We start from the raw sequence: 18,465 nt of genomic DNA, 5'->3' as shown, positions 1-18,465 counted from the left end.
GGGCAGGGCCTGGAATGAGCACCACATGAAACCAGACAGCAATGCCTCTACGCGTCCACCAGTAGGCGTCTACTTAATAGTACTGGTGAAAGCTTGGGGCCCGCATGCCAACCCCAGTAAGCCCTGTTTTCAGGCCAGGGTCCAGAGCGGGCCCCATGGAAAATGCGCCACTCCCAACAACACCATCCCTGCAGTCAAGGAACCAGAAACCGAAGAAATGAACACACCACTGAACAACAGTGAAGACAGATAAGTATGGTTCCTACCATCACACAAAAGGTGAAGGGTTTGTACTAACAGGGGGGGGGGGGGATCACACCTGGGTTGGGAACATTAAGAACTATCACACTTGGCAGTCATATACCAAAGTATTCAAGGAAAAAATTGAATTAGACCCCATCCTGCTCGGCCTTTTGGCTAAGATTAGTAGTATCTGTTTTATCAGTTAATATCTGATACGTCCCTTACCTAGGGACCATACATTACCAGTTCAGCATGCACCCCAAGGGGTCTACTCTCCCACTAAAAAGAACATGAGGACTAGCAAACCGGGAAAAAATTATACTAGGGGTCATATACCTTATATGGTTATATGATTATATAGAAGCCTATATGAACCTTTGGTACCAACAAACTGGATTGGAGGATAGCTAATGTTATCCCACTTTTCAAGAAAGGAGCGAGAGAGAAAACGGGGCATTATAGACCAGTTAGCCTGACTTCAGTGGTGGGGAAGATGCTGGAGTCAATTATAAAAGATGAAATAGCTGTACATTTGAATAGCAGTAACAGGATCGGTCCGAGTCAGCATGGATTTATGAAGGGGAAATCATGCTCGACTAATCTTCTGGAATTTTTTGAAGATGTAACTAGGAAAATGGACAAGGGAGAGGCAGTGGATGTAGTGTACCTGGACTTTCAGGAAGCATTTGATAAGGTCATTTGGATAGGCATATGGATGAGAAGGGAATGGAGGGTTATGGTATGAGTGCAGGCAGGTGGGACTAAGGGAAAAAAGTTGTTCGGCACGGACTTGTAGGGCCAAGATGGCCTGTTTCCGTGCTGTAATTGTTATATGGTTATATGGTCCCACATAGGAGATTAGTGGGCAAAATTAGGGCACATGGTATTGGGGGTAGAGTGCTGACATGGATAGAGAAGTGGTTGGCAGACAGGAAACAAAGAGTAGGGATTAACTGGTCCCTTTCAGAATGGCAGGCAGTGACTAGTGGGGTACCGCAAGGCTCGGTGCTGAGACCGCAGCTATTTACCATATACATCAATGATTTGGATGAAGAATAGAATATAGAATAGAATAGTTTCTTTATTGTCATTGTAACATGAACCATGTACAACAAAATTGTAAAATGTCAGCCAGTCAGTGCACCATTCAAACATTTCTAAAAGCTAACGATACATACAAGGTAAAATATTTAAAAAAAGATAAACAACTAAAATAAATATCATAAAAATAGCACGCATAAACACCCAGCCCTACATCCTTCTGTCGATTTCACAGTCTCTTAGTATGTATCGCCCCTGCGTTCCTTGGCGGCTACATTTAGTGCCTTTATAGCAGTGGGGTAAAAACTGTTTTTAAGTCTGTTTGTCCTTGTCCTTGTAGATCTGTACCGTCTGCCTGACGGTAACAGTTCAAACAGGGAGTGTCCGGGTGGGAAATGTCCTTTATAATACTCTGGGATTTTTTGATGCAGCGGGAACTGTGTAAGTCCTCCAAGGTAAGGAGAGGGCAGCCGACAATCCTCTGAGCGTTGTCAATGGCCCTCTGGAGCGCTTTCCTCTGAGCCGCTGTGCAGCTGGTGTACCATACGCATACACAGTATGTTAGGATGCTCTCAATGGAGCACCGATAAAAGGACAGCAGCAGTCTCTGAGTGATGTTATTCTTCCTGAGCACCCTCAGGAAGTGCAGTCTCTGCTGGACCTTTTTCAGCAGCGCAGAGGTGTTCACGCTCCACGTCAGGTCCTCCTCAATATGGATTCCCAGGAAGCGGAAATCCGCCACCCTCTCCACACAGTCCCCTCTGATAATTAATGGTACCATGTCCGTTTTATTCTTTCTGAAGTCTATTATTATTTCCTTTGTCTTTAAGGTGTTGAGGAGCAGGTTATTTTCTCCACACCACACTGTCAGCTGCTCCACCTCATCCCGGTAGGCGTACTCGTCCCCCCCGGAGATGAGTCCCACCACCGTAGTGTCATCCGCAAATTTGACAATGGTGTTGCTGTGGTGGGCGGGGGTGCAGTCATGTGTGTAGATGGTGTAGAGCAGGGGGCTCAGCACGCAGCCATGTGGAGAGCCGGTACTGAGGCTGAGGGCCGTGGATGTGTGATGGCCCACTCTGACTCTCTGGCTGCGACCCGACAGGAAGCTATTTATCCACATGCAGGTGGAGTGTGGAAGTCCCAAGTCCCACAGTTTGTCCACCAGTTTGTGGGGAAGGATGGTATTAAAGGCAGAGCTGTAGTCCACAAAGAGCATCCGCACGTAGCTCCCCCGCTGCTCCAGGTGGGACAGTGCAGCATGGAGAGCTGTGGCTACAGCGTCCTCTGTAGATCTATTCGCTCTGTACGCAAACTGGTGGGGGTCAAAGCTTCGGGGCAGGAGTGATGTGATGTGACCCCGGACCAGTTTTTCAAAACACTTCATCACCACTGGTGTGAGTGCGACTGGTCGGTAGTCGTTGAGGCTGGAAATGTGGGTTTTTTTGGGCAAGGGGACTATGGTAGCGGACTTCAGACAGGGTGGAACAGTGGACTGGGCCAGAGACTGGCCCAGAGACAGAGATTCAAAGTAACATTAGCAAATTTGCAGATGACACAAAGTTGGGTGGCAGTGTGAACTGTGAGGAGGATGCAATGAGAATGCAGGGTGACTTGGACAGGTTGGGGGAGTGGGCAGATGCATGGCGGATAAATGTGAGGGTATCCACTTTGGTAGCAAAAACAGGAAGGCAGATTGCTATCGAAATGGCGTCAAGTTGGGAAAAGGGGAAATACAACGGGATCTGGGGGTCCTTGTTCATCGGTCAATGAAAGTAAGCATGCAGATGCAGCAGGCAGTGAAGAAAGTGAATGGCATGTTGGCCTTTAGAACAAGAGGAATCGAATATAGGAGCAAAGAGGTCCTTCTGCAGTTGTACAGAGCCCTAGTGAGACCAAACCTGGAGTATTGTGTGCAGTTTTGGTCCCTTAATTTGAGGAAGGACATTCTTGCTATTGAGGGAGTGCAGCGTAGGTTTACCAGGTTAATTCCCGGGATGGCGGGACTGTCATATGCTGAGAGAATGGAGCGGCTGGGCTTGTACACTCTGGAGTTTGGAAGGATGAGAGGGTATCTCATTGAAACATATAAGATTGTTAAGGTACACAAAAATGCTCGACTAAAAAAGATTGTTAAGGGGTTGGACACGCTAGAGGCAGGGAACTTGTTCCCGATGTTGGGGGAGTCCTGAACCAGGGGCCAGAGTTTAAGAATAAGGAGTAAGCTATTTAGAAAGGAGACGAGGTAACAGTTTTTCTCACAGAGAGTGGTGAGTCTGTGGAATTCTCTGCCTCAGAGGGCGGTGGACGCAGGTTCTCTGGATGCTTTCAAAAGAGAGCTGGATAGGGCTCTTAAACGGAGTCAGGGGATATGGGGAGAAGGCAGGAACGGGGTACTGATTGGGGATGATCAGCCATGATCACATTGAATGGCGGTGCTGGCTCGAAGGGCAGAATGGCATCCTCCTGCACCTATTGTCTATTGTCTATTGACTGAGATCACCTGGAAATCTCTTTGCATCCCCTTTGCTTCTCCTAATTACTCTCAGTTTCATGTCATCAAGCTTAGAAATATTAAATTTACTTCCTTGTCAAAATCATTAATGTACATTGAAAATACCAGGCTCAAGCAATGGCTTCAATGATGGCTCATTAGTCACCATGTGCCACCCAAAAGAAGTCTCGGTTCCTAGCCTGCTAAAGAATTTTCAATCCATCCCACTTGAACATTATTGAACAGATATTAGTAGTAAGCACAAGGTAGTGATTGTGGGAGATTTCAACTTTCCACATATAGACTGGGAAACACATTCTGTAAATGGGCTGGATGGTTTGGAGTTTGTAAAATGTGTGCAGGATAGTTTTTTACAGCAATACATAGAGGTACCTACTAGAGGAGGGGCAGTGCAGGACCTCCTGTTAGGAAATGAGACGGGACAGGTGGCGGAGGTATGCGTTGGGGAGCACTTCGGGTCCAGTGATCGCAATACCATTAGTTTCAATATAATTATGGAGAGGGTCAGAACTGGCCCAGGGTTGAGATTTTTGATTGGAGAAAGGCTAACTTTGATGAGATGCGAAATGATTTAAAAGGAGTGAACTGGGACATTTTGTTTTATGGGAAGGATGTAGAAGAGAAATGGAGGACATTTAAAGGTGACATTTTAAGAGTACAGAATCTTTATGTCCCTGTTCGGTTGAAAGGAAACAGTAAAATTGGAAAGAGCCCTGGTTTTCAAGGGAAATTGGACATCTTGTTCGGAAAAAGAGGGAGATCTACAATAATTATAGGCAGCATGAAGTAAATGAGGTGCTTGAGGAGTATAAGGAATGTAAAAAGAATCTTAAGAAAGAAATTAGAAAAGCTAAAAGAAGATATGAGGTTGCTTTGGCAAGTAAGGTGAAAGTAAATCCAAAGGGTTTCTACAGCTATATTAATAGCAAAACGAAGGGATTAACGGGTCCCTTTCAGAATGGCAGGCAGAGACTAGTGGGATACCGCAAGGCTCGGTGCTGGGACCGCAGCTATTTGCAATATTCATCAATGATTTGGATGAAGGGATTCAAAGTAACATTAGCAAATTTGCAGATGCCACAAAGCTGGGTGGCAGTGTGAACTGTGAGGAGGATGCTATGAGAATGCAGGGTGACTTGGACAGGTTGCGGGAGTGGGTAGATGCATGACAGATAAAATTTAATGCGGATAAATGTGAGGTTATCCACTTCGGTAGCAAAAACAGGAAGGCAGATTATTATCTAAATGGCGTGAAGTTGGGAAAGGGGGAAGTACAATGGGATCTGGGGGTCCTTGTTCATCAGTCTATGAAAGTAAGCATGCATGTACAGCAGGCAGTGAAGAAAGCAAATGGCATTTTGGCCTTTATAACAAGAGGAATCGAATATAGGAGCAAATAGGTCCTTCTGCAGTTGTACTAGCCCTAGTGAGATCACACCTGAAGTATTGTGTGCAGTTTTGGTCCGCTAATTTGAGGAAGGACATTCTTGCTATTGAGGGAGTGCAGCGTAGGTTTACAATGTTAATTCCCGGTATGGCAGGACTGTCATATGCTGAGAGAATGGAACAGCTGCGCTTGTACACTCTGGTGTTTAGAAGGATTAGAGGAGATCTCATTGAAACATATAAGATTGTTAAGGGTTTGGACAGGCTAGAGGCAGGAAACATGTTCCCGATGTTGGGGGAGTCCAGAACAAGGGCCACAGATTAAGAATAAGGAGTAAGCCATTTAGAACGGAGAAGAGGAAACAATTTTTCTCACAGAGAGTGGTGAGTCTGTGGAATTCTCTGCCTCAGAGGGCGGTGGATGCAGGTTCTCTGGATGCTTTCAAGAGAGAGCTAGATAGGGCTCTTAAAAATAGCGGAATCAGGGGATATGGGGAGAAGGCAGGAACGGGGTACTGATTGGGGATGATCAGCCATGATCACATTGAATGGTGGTGCTGGCTTGAAGGGCAGAATGGCCCTACTCCTGCACCTATTGTCTATTGTCTATTGACTGAGATCACCTGGACATCTCTTTGCATCCTCTTTGCTTCTCCTAATTACTCTCAGTTTCATGTCATCAAACTTAGAAATATTAAATTTACTTCCTTGTCAAAATCATTAATGTACATTGAAAATACCAGGCTCAAGCAATGGCTTCAACGATGGCTCATTAGTCACCATGTGCCACCCAAAAGAAGTCTCAGTTCCTAGCCTGCTAAAGAATTTTCAATCCATCCCACTTGAACATTGCCAAATCCACATATCTTAATATTCCTTGTTGATCTTTTACGCACGTCTTTATCAAACACCTTCTGAAAATTTAACACATCCACTTCTTCTCCGTGAAGCAAAAAAAAAAACAAAACAAATTCCTGGAGGAACTCAGCAGCTCAGGCAGCATTTGTGGAGGAAAACGATTCATCCAACAATTTTTTTTTTTTAAAGATCAAACATTGTTTTGGAAAACAGAAACAACAATCAAGGTTATATATTGAAATATTTTCATGCAGCAGGTAGGAAACAGGAAATTTGAAACGTGGGAAAGAATAAAGTGCATTTGAATAGTCAAGAGAAACACCGCTATTTTAGATTTCAATCAGTCGGATGTAGCAAAAATAATGACATTTGTTTCCTTTTTAGTGAAGACACCATCATTGTAATAGGAGAACACATTTCACAATAAAATTTGAAGACGTACATCAGTTTTGCAAACAACATTTCAATCATTTAATCCTATTCATTTAGTCCACTATTACCAATGAAGAATAATGTCTGTTTTACTGACCTTCTGCAGAGGAACTTGTGTGGAATTCTGGAGAATCAGCAACGTGGCTTTGAGCCCAGCACATGACAAGCTGAGGTTCCCTCACACTGCACAGTAACTGGCGCTGCCTCTTGTCAAACTAAATGGCACTACCCCTCCAGCTCAGGGTTCCCGCACCACTGGTGTTGATACAAATGGGTTAAGATATAGAATTACACAACAAATAAAGATTCCTTCTGGAATCGAACTTGCACCTTTGCGATTTTGAACATTTCGAATGGATCTCAAATGGGAGAGCTCCAGGTACTTTGCTGCATCCTGCTTGGCCTGATGTTCCACCAGACAGTACATGCAATCCATGGTCCTGCCATTTCATGATGAAAAAACCTCCATAGAGGCTTGTGTTCATTAAACATGCTGGCAATTCCATTGCACCCCTAAGGATAAACTGAACCATTCCCGGAGAGAGGATTGGCCCTGGTGAAAGGAGAAAGAACATATTGTTTCCTCACTTGCCTCTTCATGAGAAGGAGCCCACAGATTTCACCATGGGAAAACTAACATTGTTGGTGTCTTGACCTAAAATCATAATATTTAAAATTATTGTTGCTACTTCCCACTGATTAAAAAATAAAATAATGGTGTTTCTCTCTACTAAATGCTGCTCTTTATTAATTAAAACATATTTCAATCTCCAACCTGGTTTGGTGCTTCCAGGTTCCAAAACAGTGTTTGGATATTTAAAATAATTTATGCGATAAGACAATGTATTTTTGAATTTATGTAAGTGAAATCATGGCAAACAAATCTATTGGAGATGATGGTGATGTACCGTGTAGAATAGATAAGTGAGAAGATATGGCAACACAAGAGTTTGCAGATTCTGCAAACACGAGCAAAGAGCAAACTGCTGGAGGAAATTTGTGGATCAGGAATCATCTGTGGAAGTAAATGGACAGATGACCATTCGCAACTGAAGAAGGGTCACGATACACAGGGTCATCTGCACATTTACCTCGACAGACGCTGCCTGACCCACTGAGTCCCTCCAGCAGATTGTTTTTGTTTGTTTCAGGGAGAACAAGTCGATGTGTCCAATTTTCAGAAGGTCTTTGAATTTTTAAATATGTGGATTAGGCAATGTTGAACAGGCATGAATTTAAAATTATTTGGCAGACAGGAAACAGAGAGGAGACTTTGTTAGGGTGGCTGGTGGTGATGAATGATCCAGCATCAAGCCAGTTCTTGAGTCCATTATTTTCAATGTTCATCAATGGTATTGACAAGGAAACAAATTTAATGTTTCTAAGTTTGATGACATGAAACTGAGAGTAAATAGGAGAAGCAAAGAGGATGCAAAGAGGTTTCCAGATGATGTCAGTCAGTTGAGCTACTTGCCAAATATACACCGATGCAGCAGAGAGTCATAGAGCTGTAGAGCATGGAAATAGACACATCCACCCAACACACACATGCTGACCAAGATGTCCAACTGACCCCATCACAATTGACTACGCCTGGCCCATGTCGCTCCAAACATGTCTTTGTGCTCTCCGGAGAAAGGGTTTTTCAGCCACAGATGTAATGCAGCCACGGCTGACCAGACTGATTCCTGGAATGGCAGGACTAATGTGTAAGGAGAGGAGGAGCTGACTGAGCCAGTAGTCACTCGAGTCTGGAAGAGTTAAACATGACCTCTCTAAATTAAACAACATTCAAAGCAGAGCTAGACAGACTCGATACATAAAGATATTTCCAGTGACTGTAGGATCTGGAACAAGGGATTTTGGACTCAAGATAAGGGGTGAAACATTTGGGGCTGAGACATTTCTTCATTGTGAATATGATGAGCCATTGAAATTCACCCCACAGAAAATGGTAGATGGCAGGTCACTGAATTTTGTTAAGCAAGGGATAGATTTATTTGACATAAAATGCATCAAAATTTATCGGGATAGAATTGGAATATGAGATTGTTTTGAATGATTGAACAGGCTCAAAGTGACAAATAATCCACCCCTGATACTCTTTTGTATGTTTCAATAGGTTTTGGGATAGTTTGATGTTGTCTTTGTCCTTCACACTTCTGATGTTTATTTACACATTGTGAAATTTAGTCAAGATAAAAAACAGGAAGTGAAACAGCCCACAGGTCAGAATAGCCGAATCACTGTGGTTAAATTGTAAGACAGCTCTTCCTGCAGCCTTGACCATTGCTCTGAATTTTGCATCATTTTCCTGAACCATTCAGAGCAATGGTCAAGGCTGCATGAAGATCTGTTGTTGATTCACATTTTTCTCTCACATTTGTTGTTTCGACAATAATTGACCAGGCTTTAACAACCAGGGTTGCTTTAAACGTACGTTTATTGAGCAGGAGTCTTCACACAGGTTAACAACCTAGCGAAGAGTCAAGCTCTCTGCCCTTAATTGCAATGCCTTTTATATGTTAATGCCACTGTTTAGCACCTCCCACATTCCCCGATCAAAGAACCGACACGTACGCAAAATACAGGACAACAGGTATGTACATATAAGGAGATGTTAGTTAGAGGAACCACACTAGAGCTCAGACCAGTACATTCCTTAGTCTTCCCGGCGAGGGGGATTGTATATTCCTCAATCTTGTCAGACGGGGCCTGTGATCCCCTATTCACGACTATGCAGTAACTGCAAGACAATGTGTATTCCCTTCCTGAAACCTGCAGCCTCCGTTCCAGCAAGCCTGGTCAGCAGCCATCTTATGCTCTTTATTTCAGTCTACCTGGCCAACCATTTTACCTTTACAGAACAATCTTACAGCGTTGATTCAGGATTTCCATTCACATTCCCCCCTTTTGCCATTCTTATGGCAACACTCATAGTCCATTTAAAAGTCCCATTCGCCGAATCTAGTAACCTTCTAGTTCCCTGGCCAAGGCTTCTTGGACCGTCCGACCCTTGTCCCCCAATTCTCCTTCCTCACTCACTTCATCGTTTTCGCTGTCATTGGGGAATGGTAACAGTCTCTCCTGCTCACGCTGTAAGACCATCATTCGTACAGAATTTTTAGCTTCCTCGGGGGTGGTCCCCAAACCCAATAAGGCCACCATTAATCGGGCTTGACAGGAACCGTTTCTTTGTCCTGTCCCTTCACCAGTCATTCAGTTCTGCCCCATGCAGGGGATGGGGTAAACAGAGAGGTAACTGATGTCATTCGTGGATAACAAACCACCTGCCCCTTCCCGAATAGCTCATTGTGTGCCTGGATGAATAAATTGGAGTTTTCTTGTTGCCCTCTCTTTCCTCGTTTGTTCCGTCCGTATTAAGGCTTTGTCCATTTTCAGCCGAAACCGATTAACCCTGCAGTGGTCGCCACACATATTAATGCCACGAAGACCCTCATCTTAGCGATTTATTTCGTATCTGCGAAGACAAGGGAGGGAAAAAAGAAAAGAACGTGCAATTTCATAGCAAAATTAATTCGTGCCCTGCTTTTCGTGGACCGGATCCCCTTCCCTGACCTCGACCTCCCCCCTTTGCTTGGTGTCACCAACCACTTTACAATGGTGCAAATGCACCCATGCCGATCGTCCTTCTACCTTTACCGCGGTGGGAGAGGTGAGGAGAACCTGGAAGCGGCCCAACCATCAAGGAGAAAGGGTGTCCTTACGAACCCAATTCTTAATCAACACATTAGAACCCGGGGTGATCCGTCCATCAACGGGAAAATCTATGTCGCCCACATAAGCGGCCTTGACCTCCCCATGAATCTCACGCAGGGCCCTTGTAAGGGCAGGGACGTAAGAGACCATCTCTTCCGTCATATGATGCAATGTCGTTTTGGCCGGGATAATGTCTGTCCAGGGGGTGCGCAGGGGTCGGCCATAGATGATCTCTGCAGGAGACAACCTTGTCTTCCCTGCTGGAAGGACTCTGATCTGGAACAAAGCAACAGGCAACATTTTAACCCAGGTGGAGCCCGATTGGTCCACCAGCTTGGAAAGCTTGGTCTTCAGGGTCTGGTTCAAGCGTTCCACCATTCCTGCAGCCTGTGGGCGATAAGCACAATGTAGCCGCTGGGTTACGCCCAGCTGTCGGTACAATTCTTTATTGATAGCGGCAATAAAGTGCGGGCTGTTATCCCAACTGATGGTATTTGGAACCCCAAAGCGAGGAACATCCTGCCGTAATAAAATAGACACCACCGTAGAAGCAGTACAATCAGTGGTGGGAAAGGCTTCAATCCATCTAGAAAACACATCAACAATAACAAGCACATGTTTATAACACTGACACTTAGGCAAATCAATAAAATCCATCTGTAAGGTTTCAAACGGAGCAGTAGGTAATGGAGTACGACCCGTCTGGCAGACAACTCCTTTACCAAGGTTGTGTGTAGCACAGGTGAGGCACCGTGCGCTGGTTTGGGCTGCCAAAACCTTAAGTCGAGGATGCCACCATGCCTGGAAGAGAGCGTCTACTAGCAAGGTGGCCCCACAGTGAGTGACTAGATGTAGGCAATCAACGACCCAGGTCGCTAACTGGTCTGTCCTACAGGTCTGTCCGGCCGGCATGAGCCACAATCCGGAGTCAGCCTTCCGACAGCCCAGCTGCTCCCATTCCATTACATCAACGGAGGCGTCCCCTTGTAAGTGCAATACATGGGGACGCCTCTGTTGATGTACTGGATCAATGCAGATCTCTCAGGTAACTGGCCCGGGAGCCGTTACAGAGGGAGGAGCGACCTTCGTGTGGTGAGTTAAAAAAACCCATCGCGGGGCTTGTCTAAACAGAGGCCCGGGAGCCGTTACAGAGGGAGGAGCGACCTTCGTGTGGTGAGTTAAAAACCCCATCGCGGGGCTTGTTTCAACAGAGGCCCAGGAGCCGTTACAGAGGGAGGAGCGACCTTCGTGTGGTGAGTTAAAAAACCCATCGCGGGGCTTGTCTCAACAGAGGCCCAGGAGCCGTTACAGAGGGAGGAGCGACCTTCGTGTGGTGAGTTAAAAAACCCATCGCGGGGCTTGTCTCAACAGAGGCCCAGGAGCCGTTCCAGAGGGAGGAGCGACCTCCGAGTGGTGAGTTAAAAAACCCATCGCGGGGCTTGTCTCAACAGAGGCCCAGGAGCCGTTACAGAGGGAGGAGCGATCAAAATCTGCAACGTTCCATTCGCAGATCACACTTCAAATTAAGGGGGCTGATGGATGCCTCTGATTGGTCGAATGGACTAGAGGAAGCAGCCGTTACAGGACTAGAGGAAGCAGCTGATTGGCTTGTATCCCGTGTAAGGCTTTATTGTATTCGGTTAAGGGGGAGAATGAGGGCCAGGGCAGTTTACTGTTCTGGATGTCAGATGTGGGAGGTCATGGAGTCTGAGTGCCCTCCAGACGTCCACATCTGCGCCAGGTGCGTCGAGTTGGGGCTCCTAAGGGACCGTGTTAGGAACCTGGAACAGCAACTCGATGACCTCTGTCTGCTCAGGGAGAGCGAGGAGGTCATAGAAAGGAGTTACAGGGAGGTGGTCACTCCATATAACAATTACAGCACGGAAACAGGCCATCTCGGCCCTACAAGTCCGTGCCGAATTATTTTTTTCCCTTAGTCCCACCTGCCTGCACTCATACCATAACCCTCCATTCCCTTCTCATCCATATGCCTATCCAATTTATTCTTAAATGATACCAACGAACCTGCCGCCACCAGTTCCACTGGAAGCTCATTCCACACCGCTACCACTCTCTGAGTAAAGAAGTTCCCCCTCATGTTACCCCTAAACTTCTGTCCCTTAATTCTGAACTCCAAGATCACGGGAGACAGAAAACTGGGTCACAGTTAGGAAGGGCAACGGGCAGAGGCAGGGACTGGTTAGTACCCCGGTGGCTGTACACCTTGAAAATAAGTACTCATGTTTGAGTAAGGGTAGGGGAGACAGCCTACCTGGGGGCAGCGACAGCGGCCGGGCCTCTGGCATAAAGACCGGTCCTGTTGCTCAGAAGGGTAAGGAAAAGAAGAGGAGGGCAATTGTAAACTTCTGTCCCTTGATTCTCAAGTCATGTCCTCTTGTTTGAACCTTCCCTATTCTCAAAGGGAAAAGCTTGTCCACATCAACTCTGTCTATCCCTCTCATCATTTTAAAGACCTCTATCAAGTCCCCCTTAATCTTCTGCGCTCCAGAGAATAAAGACCTAACTTATTCAACCTTTCTCTGTAACTTAGTTGTTGAAACCCAGGCAACATTCTAGTAAATATCCTCTGTACTCTCTCTATTTTGTTGACATCCTTCCTATAATTGGGCGACCAAAATTGTACACCATACTCCAGATTTGGTCTCACCAATGCCTTGTACAATTTTAACATTACATCCCAGCTTCTATACTCAATGCTCTGATTTATAAAGGCTAGCACACCAAAAGCTTTCTTTACCACCCTATCTATATGAGATTCCACCTTCAAGGAACTATGCACGGTTATTCCCAGATCCCTCTGTTCAACTACATTCTTCAATTCCCTACCATTTACCATGTACGTGCTATTTTCATTTGTCCTGCCAAGGTGTAGCACCTCACATTTATCAGCATCAAATCTGCCATCTTTCAGCCCATTCTTCCAAATGGCCTAAATCACTCTGTAGACTTTGGAAATCCTCTTCATTATCCACAACACCCCCTATCTTGGTATCATCTGCATACTTACTAATCCAATTTACCACACCTTCATCCAGATCATTGATGTACATGACAAACAACAAAGGACCCAACACAGGTCCCTGAGGCACCCCACAAGTCACCTGCCTCCAACCCGACAAACAGCCATCCACCATTACCCTCTGGCGTCTCCCATTCAGCCACTGTTGAATCCATCTTGCTACTCCTGCATTTATACCCAACAGTTGAACCTTCTTAACCAACCTTCCATGAGGAACCTTGTCAAAGGCCTTACTAAAGTCCATATAGACAACATCCATTGCTTTACCCTCGCCAATTTCCCTAGTAACCTCTTCAAAAAATTCAAGAAGATTAGTCAAACATGACCTTCCAGGCACAAATCCATGTTGACTGTTCCTAATCAGACCCTGTTTATCCAGATGCTTATATATATTATATCTCTAAGTATCTTTTCCATGAATTTGCCCACCACTGAAGTCAAACTAATAGGTCTATAATTGCTAGGTTTACTCTTAGAACCCTTTTTAAACAATGGAACAACATGCGCAGTACGCCAATCCTCGGGGACCATTCCCGTTTCTATATTTCTGTGATAGCCCCGGCTATTTCTACACTAACTTCCCTCAATGTCCTAGGGAATATCCTGTCAGGACCTGGAGACTTATCCACTTTTATATTTTTCAAAAGTGTCAGTACTTCTTTTACTTTGAAACTCCAAGTATCCATTGCTACTCTACTAGTTTCCCTTACCTCACATAATTCCATATCCTTCTCCTTCGTGAATACCGAAGAAAAGAAATTGTTCAATATCTCCCCCATCTCTTTTGGCTCAGCAGATAGCTGTCCACTCTGTCTCTCCAATGGACCAATTTTATCCCTCGTTATCCTTTTGCTATTAATATAGCTGTAGAAACCCTTTGGATTTACTTTCACCTTACTTGCCAAAGCAACCTCATATCTTCTTTTAGCTTTTCTAATTTCTTTCTTAAGATTCTTTTTACATTCCTTATACTCCTCAAGCACCTCATTTCTTTCATGCTGCCTATAATTATTGTAGATCTCCCTCTTTTTCCGAACAAGATGTCCAATTTCCCTTGAAAACCAGGGCTCTTTACAATTTTTACTGGTTCCTTTCAACCGAACAGGAACATAAAGATTCTGTACTCTTAAAATTTCCCCTTTAAATGTCCTCCGTTTCTCTTCTACATCCTTCCCATAAAACAAAATGTCCCAGTTCACTCCTTTTAAATCATTTCGCATCTCATCAATGTTAGCCTTGCTCTAATCAAAAATCTCAACCCTAGGTTGCAGAGTTAAACTCTCCCTCCTCATCCCGCTCAGCCTCTGCAGCCTTTGACACGGTTGTCCTCACCATCCTCCCCAGCATCTCCTCACCACAGTCCAGGTGGGTGGATCTGCCCTCGACTTATCGATCCAGTCGCAGCCCGAGAACCTGACGCAATGTCTTCACTTCACACTCCCACAAAGTTTCTTCAAAACCAGGTGTAGTTCCTCCACTAACCCAACACAACCCCCTATCCCCACCTCCGTCTCCCTCCCTCCCACCCACTCACTCACATCTCTCATGTGATGAAATATCCCTGCATCAATCAGGCCAGGTTATTCCACACACACATCTCTTCACAAACCGTGACTTCCTCGCTAGGGTTTCCACGGAAGATCACAACTGTCTGGAATTAAATTCAGTTCAAAATTAATGATTACAGATATGGGGTGGGTGGGAAAAATGTGTTTTAAATGTTAATTCTTCATTGTTCGTATTCGCAACAGAAAACAGAAATCAAATGTATTTCTTGGATAATGGAGGTGACATTGTGTTAAACGGAGCGGACAATGCTGAGAAAGACACTGTTGTTGTCTGGGAATGGAAACCACACTCAGGGAAGGAAATCGGAATATTGACGACTGTTAGAGGAACGGGGAACTATTGGAGCAAAGTGAAGACCGCTGGCAACTTGTACCCGGGGATGAATGTGAATCCCCGTACCCTTGATCTAACAATTGATAAACACACATTTAAATGGGTGGGAATTTTCACTTTGACTCAAACAGAACCAAGAAAACAAATCCTGAAACAATATGAAATATTTGGGATGAAAGGTGAGTGGGTGCGATAAGGATCAATAATGTTGAATTAATCTCTGTAAATATTGTCACCTATAATAAATGATGAGAGATGGCGTGAATTGTGAGACTTCTTCCACCCGCTGAAAAGTAAAACAACTGGGGAAGTGATTTTGTTCATTGATTCTGTAATGATCAGCAGGGATGAGTGATAATAGTTTGATGACTTCACTGGGAACAGCAAATCAATGAATCTAGCCGCAGCAAATACCATGGTCTTCTTGCCGGCACACGGTAAGGTGATCACGGCAAGCGAGGTGGTATGGAACCAATGTGTCCGTGCAGTGGTCCCCGGTGACACTGCTACTTAGAAACATAGAAACAGAAAATAGGTGCAGGAGTAGGCCATTCGGCACCGCCATTCAATATGATCATGGCTGATCATCCAACTCAGTATCCCATCCCTGCCTTCTCTCCATACACCCTGATCCCTTTAGCCACAAGGGCCACCTCTAACTCCCTCTTAAATATAGCCAATGAACTGTGGCCTCAACTACCTTCTGTGGCAGAGAGTTCCACATATTCACCACTCTCTGTGTAAAAAAAGATTTTCTCATCTCGGTCCTAAAAGACTTCCCTCTTATCCTTAAACGGTGACCCCTAGTTCTGGACTTCCCCAACATCGGGAACAATCTTCCTCCATCTAGCCTGTCCAACCCCTGAAGAATGTTGTAAGTTTCTATAAGATCCCCCCTCAATCTTCTAAATTCTAGCGAGTACAAGCCAAGTCTATCCAGTCTTTCTTCATATAGAAACATAGAAACATAGAAATTAGGTGCAGGAGTAGGCCATTCGGCCCTTCGAGCCTGCACCGCCATTCAATATGATCATGGCTGATCATCCAACTCAGTATCCCGTACCTGCCTTCTCTCCATACCCTCTGATCCCCTTAGCCACCAGGGCCACATCTAACTCCCTCTTAAATATAGCCAATGAATTGGCCTCGACTACCCTCTGTGGCAGGGAGTTCCAGAGATTCACCACTCTCTGTGTGAAAAAAGTTCTTCTCATCTCGGTTTTAAAGGATTTCCCCCTTATCCTTAAGCTGTGACCCCTTGTCCTGGACTTCCCCAACATCGGGAGCAATCTTCCTGCATCTAGCCTGTCCAACCCCTTAAGAATTTTGTAAGTTTCTATAAGATCCCCTCTCAATCTCCTAAATTCTAGAGAGTATAAACCAAGTCTATCCAGTCTTTCTTCATAAGACAGTCCTGACATCCCAGGAATCAGTCTGGTGAACCTTCTCTGCACTCCCTCTATGGCAATAAAGACCAAAACTGTACGCAATACTCCAGGTGTGGTCTCACCAAGACCCTGTACAACTGCAGTAGAACCTCCCTGCTCCTATACTCAAATCCTTTTGCTATGAAAGCTAACATACCATTCGCTTTCTTCACTGCCTGCTGCACCTGCATGCCCACTTTCAATGACTGGTGTACCATGACACCCAGGTCTCGCTGCATCTCCCCTTTTCCTAGTCGGCCACCATTTAGATAATAGTCTGCTTTCCTGTTTTTGCCACCAAAATGGATAACCTCACATTTATCCACATTATACTGCATCTGCCAAACATTTGCCCACTCACCCAGCCTATCCAAGTCACCTTGCAGTCTCCTAGCATCCTCCTCACAGCTAACACTGCCCCCCAGCTTAGTGTCATCCGCATACCATATAACCATATAACCATATAACAATTACAGCACGGAAACAGGCCATCTCGACCCCTCTAGTCCGTGCCGAACACATAGTCTCCCCTAGTCCCATATACCTGCGCTCAGACCATAACCCTCCATTCCTTTCCCATCCATATAACTATCCAATTTATTTTTAAATGATAAAAACGAACCTGCCTCCACCACCTTCACTGGAAGCTCATTCCACACAGCTACCACTCTCTGCGTAAAGAAGTTCCCCCTCATGTTACCCCTAAACTTCAGTCCCTTAATTCTCAAGTCATGTCCCCTTGTTTGAATCTTCCCTACTCTCAGTGGGAAAAGCTTTTCCACGTCAACTCTGTCTATCCCTCTCATCATTTTAAAAACCTCTATCAAGTCCCCCCTTAACCTTCTGCGCTCCAAAGAATAAAGCCCTAACTTGTTCAACCTTTCTCTGTAACTTAGTTGCTGAAACCCAGGCAACATTCTAGTAAATCTCCTCTGTACTCTCTCTATTTTGTTGACATCCTTCCTATAATTAGGCGACCAAAATTGTACACCATACTCCAGAATTGGCCTCACCAATGCCTTGTACAATTTTAACATTACATCCCAACTTCTATACTCAATGCTCTGATTTATAAAGGCCAGCACACCAAAAGCTTTCTTTACCACCCTATCTACATGAGATTCCACTTTCATGGAACTGTGCACAGTTATTCCCAGATCCCTCTGTTCACCTACATTCTTCAATTCCCTACCATTTACCATGTACGTCCTATTTTGATTTGTCCTGCAAACATGGAGATATTGCCTTCAATTCCCTCATCCAGATCATTAATATATATTGTAAATAGCTGGGGTCCCAGCACTGAGCCTTGCGGTACCCCACTAGTCACTGCCTGCCATTGTGAAAAGGACCCGTTTACTCCTACTCTTTGCTTCCTGTTTGCCAGCCAGTTCTCTATCCACATCAATACTGAACCCTCAATGCCGTGTGCTTTAAGTTTGTAAACTAATCTCTTATGTGGGACCTTGTCGAAAGCCTTCTGGAAGTCCAGATACACCACATCCACTGGTTCTCCCCTATCCACGCTACTAGTTACATCCTCGAAAAATTCTATAAGATTCGTCAGACATGATTTACCTTTTGTAAATCCATGCTGACTTTGTCCAACGATTTCACCACTTTCCAAATGTGCTGCTATCCCATCTTTAATAACTGACTCTAGCAGTTTCCCCACTACCGATGTTAGACTAACTGGTCTGTAATTCCCCGTTTTATCTCTCCCTCCCTTCTTAAAAAGTGGGGTTACGTTTGCTACCCGCCAATCCTCAGGAACTACTCCAGAATCTAAAGAGTTTTGAAAGATTATTACTAATGCATCCGCTATTTCTGGAGCTACTTCCTTAAGTACTCTGGGATGCAGCCTATCTGGCCCTGGGGATTTATCGGCCTTTAATCCATTC

At 44.9% G+C, this 18,465-nt stretch overlaps 1 pseudogene; it reads left to right on the top strand.

Moving 5' to 3' along the window:
• Positions 1 to 398: 398 nt before the first annotated feature.
• LOC116973876 lies at positions 399 to 506 on the top strand (annotated as a pseudogene).
• Positions 507 to 18,465: the final 17,959 nt, after the last annotated feature.

Source organism: Amblyraja radiata, chromosome 5 (genome assembly GCF_010909765.2).
Source record: "Amblyraja radiata isolate CabotCenter1 chromosome 5, sAmbRad1.1.pri, whole genome shotgun sequence".
Taxonomy (NCBI): domain Eukaryota; kingdom Metazoa; phylum Chordata; class Chondrichthyes; order Rajiformes; family Rajidae; genus Amblyraja; species Amblyraja radiata.
This window is presented reverse-complemented; position numbering and strand designations above follow the sequence as displayed.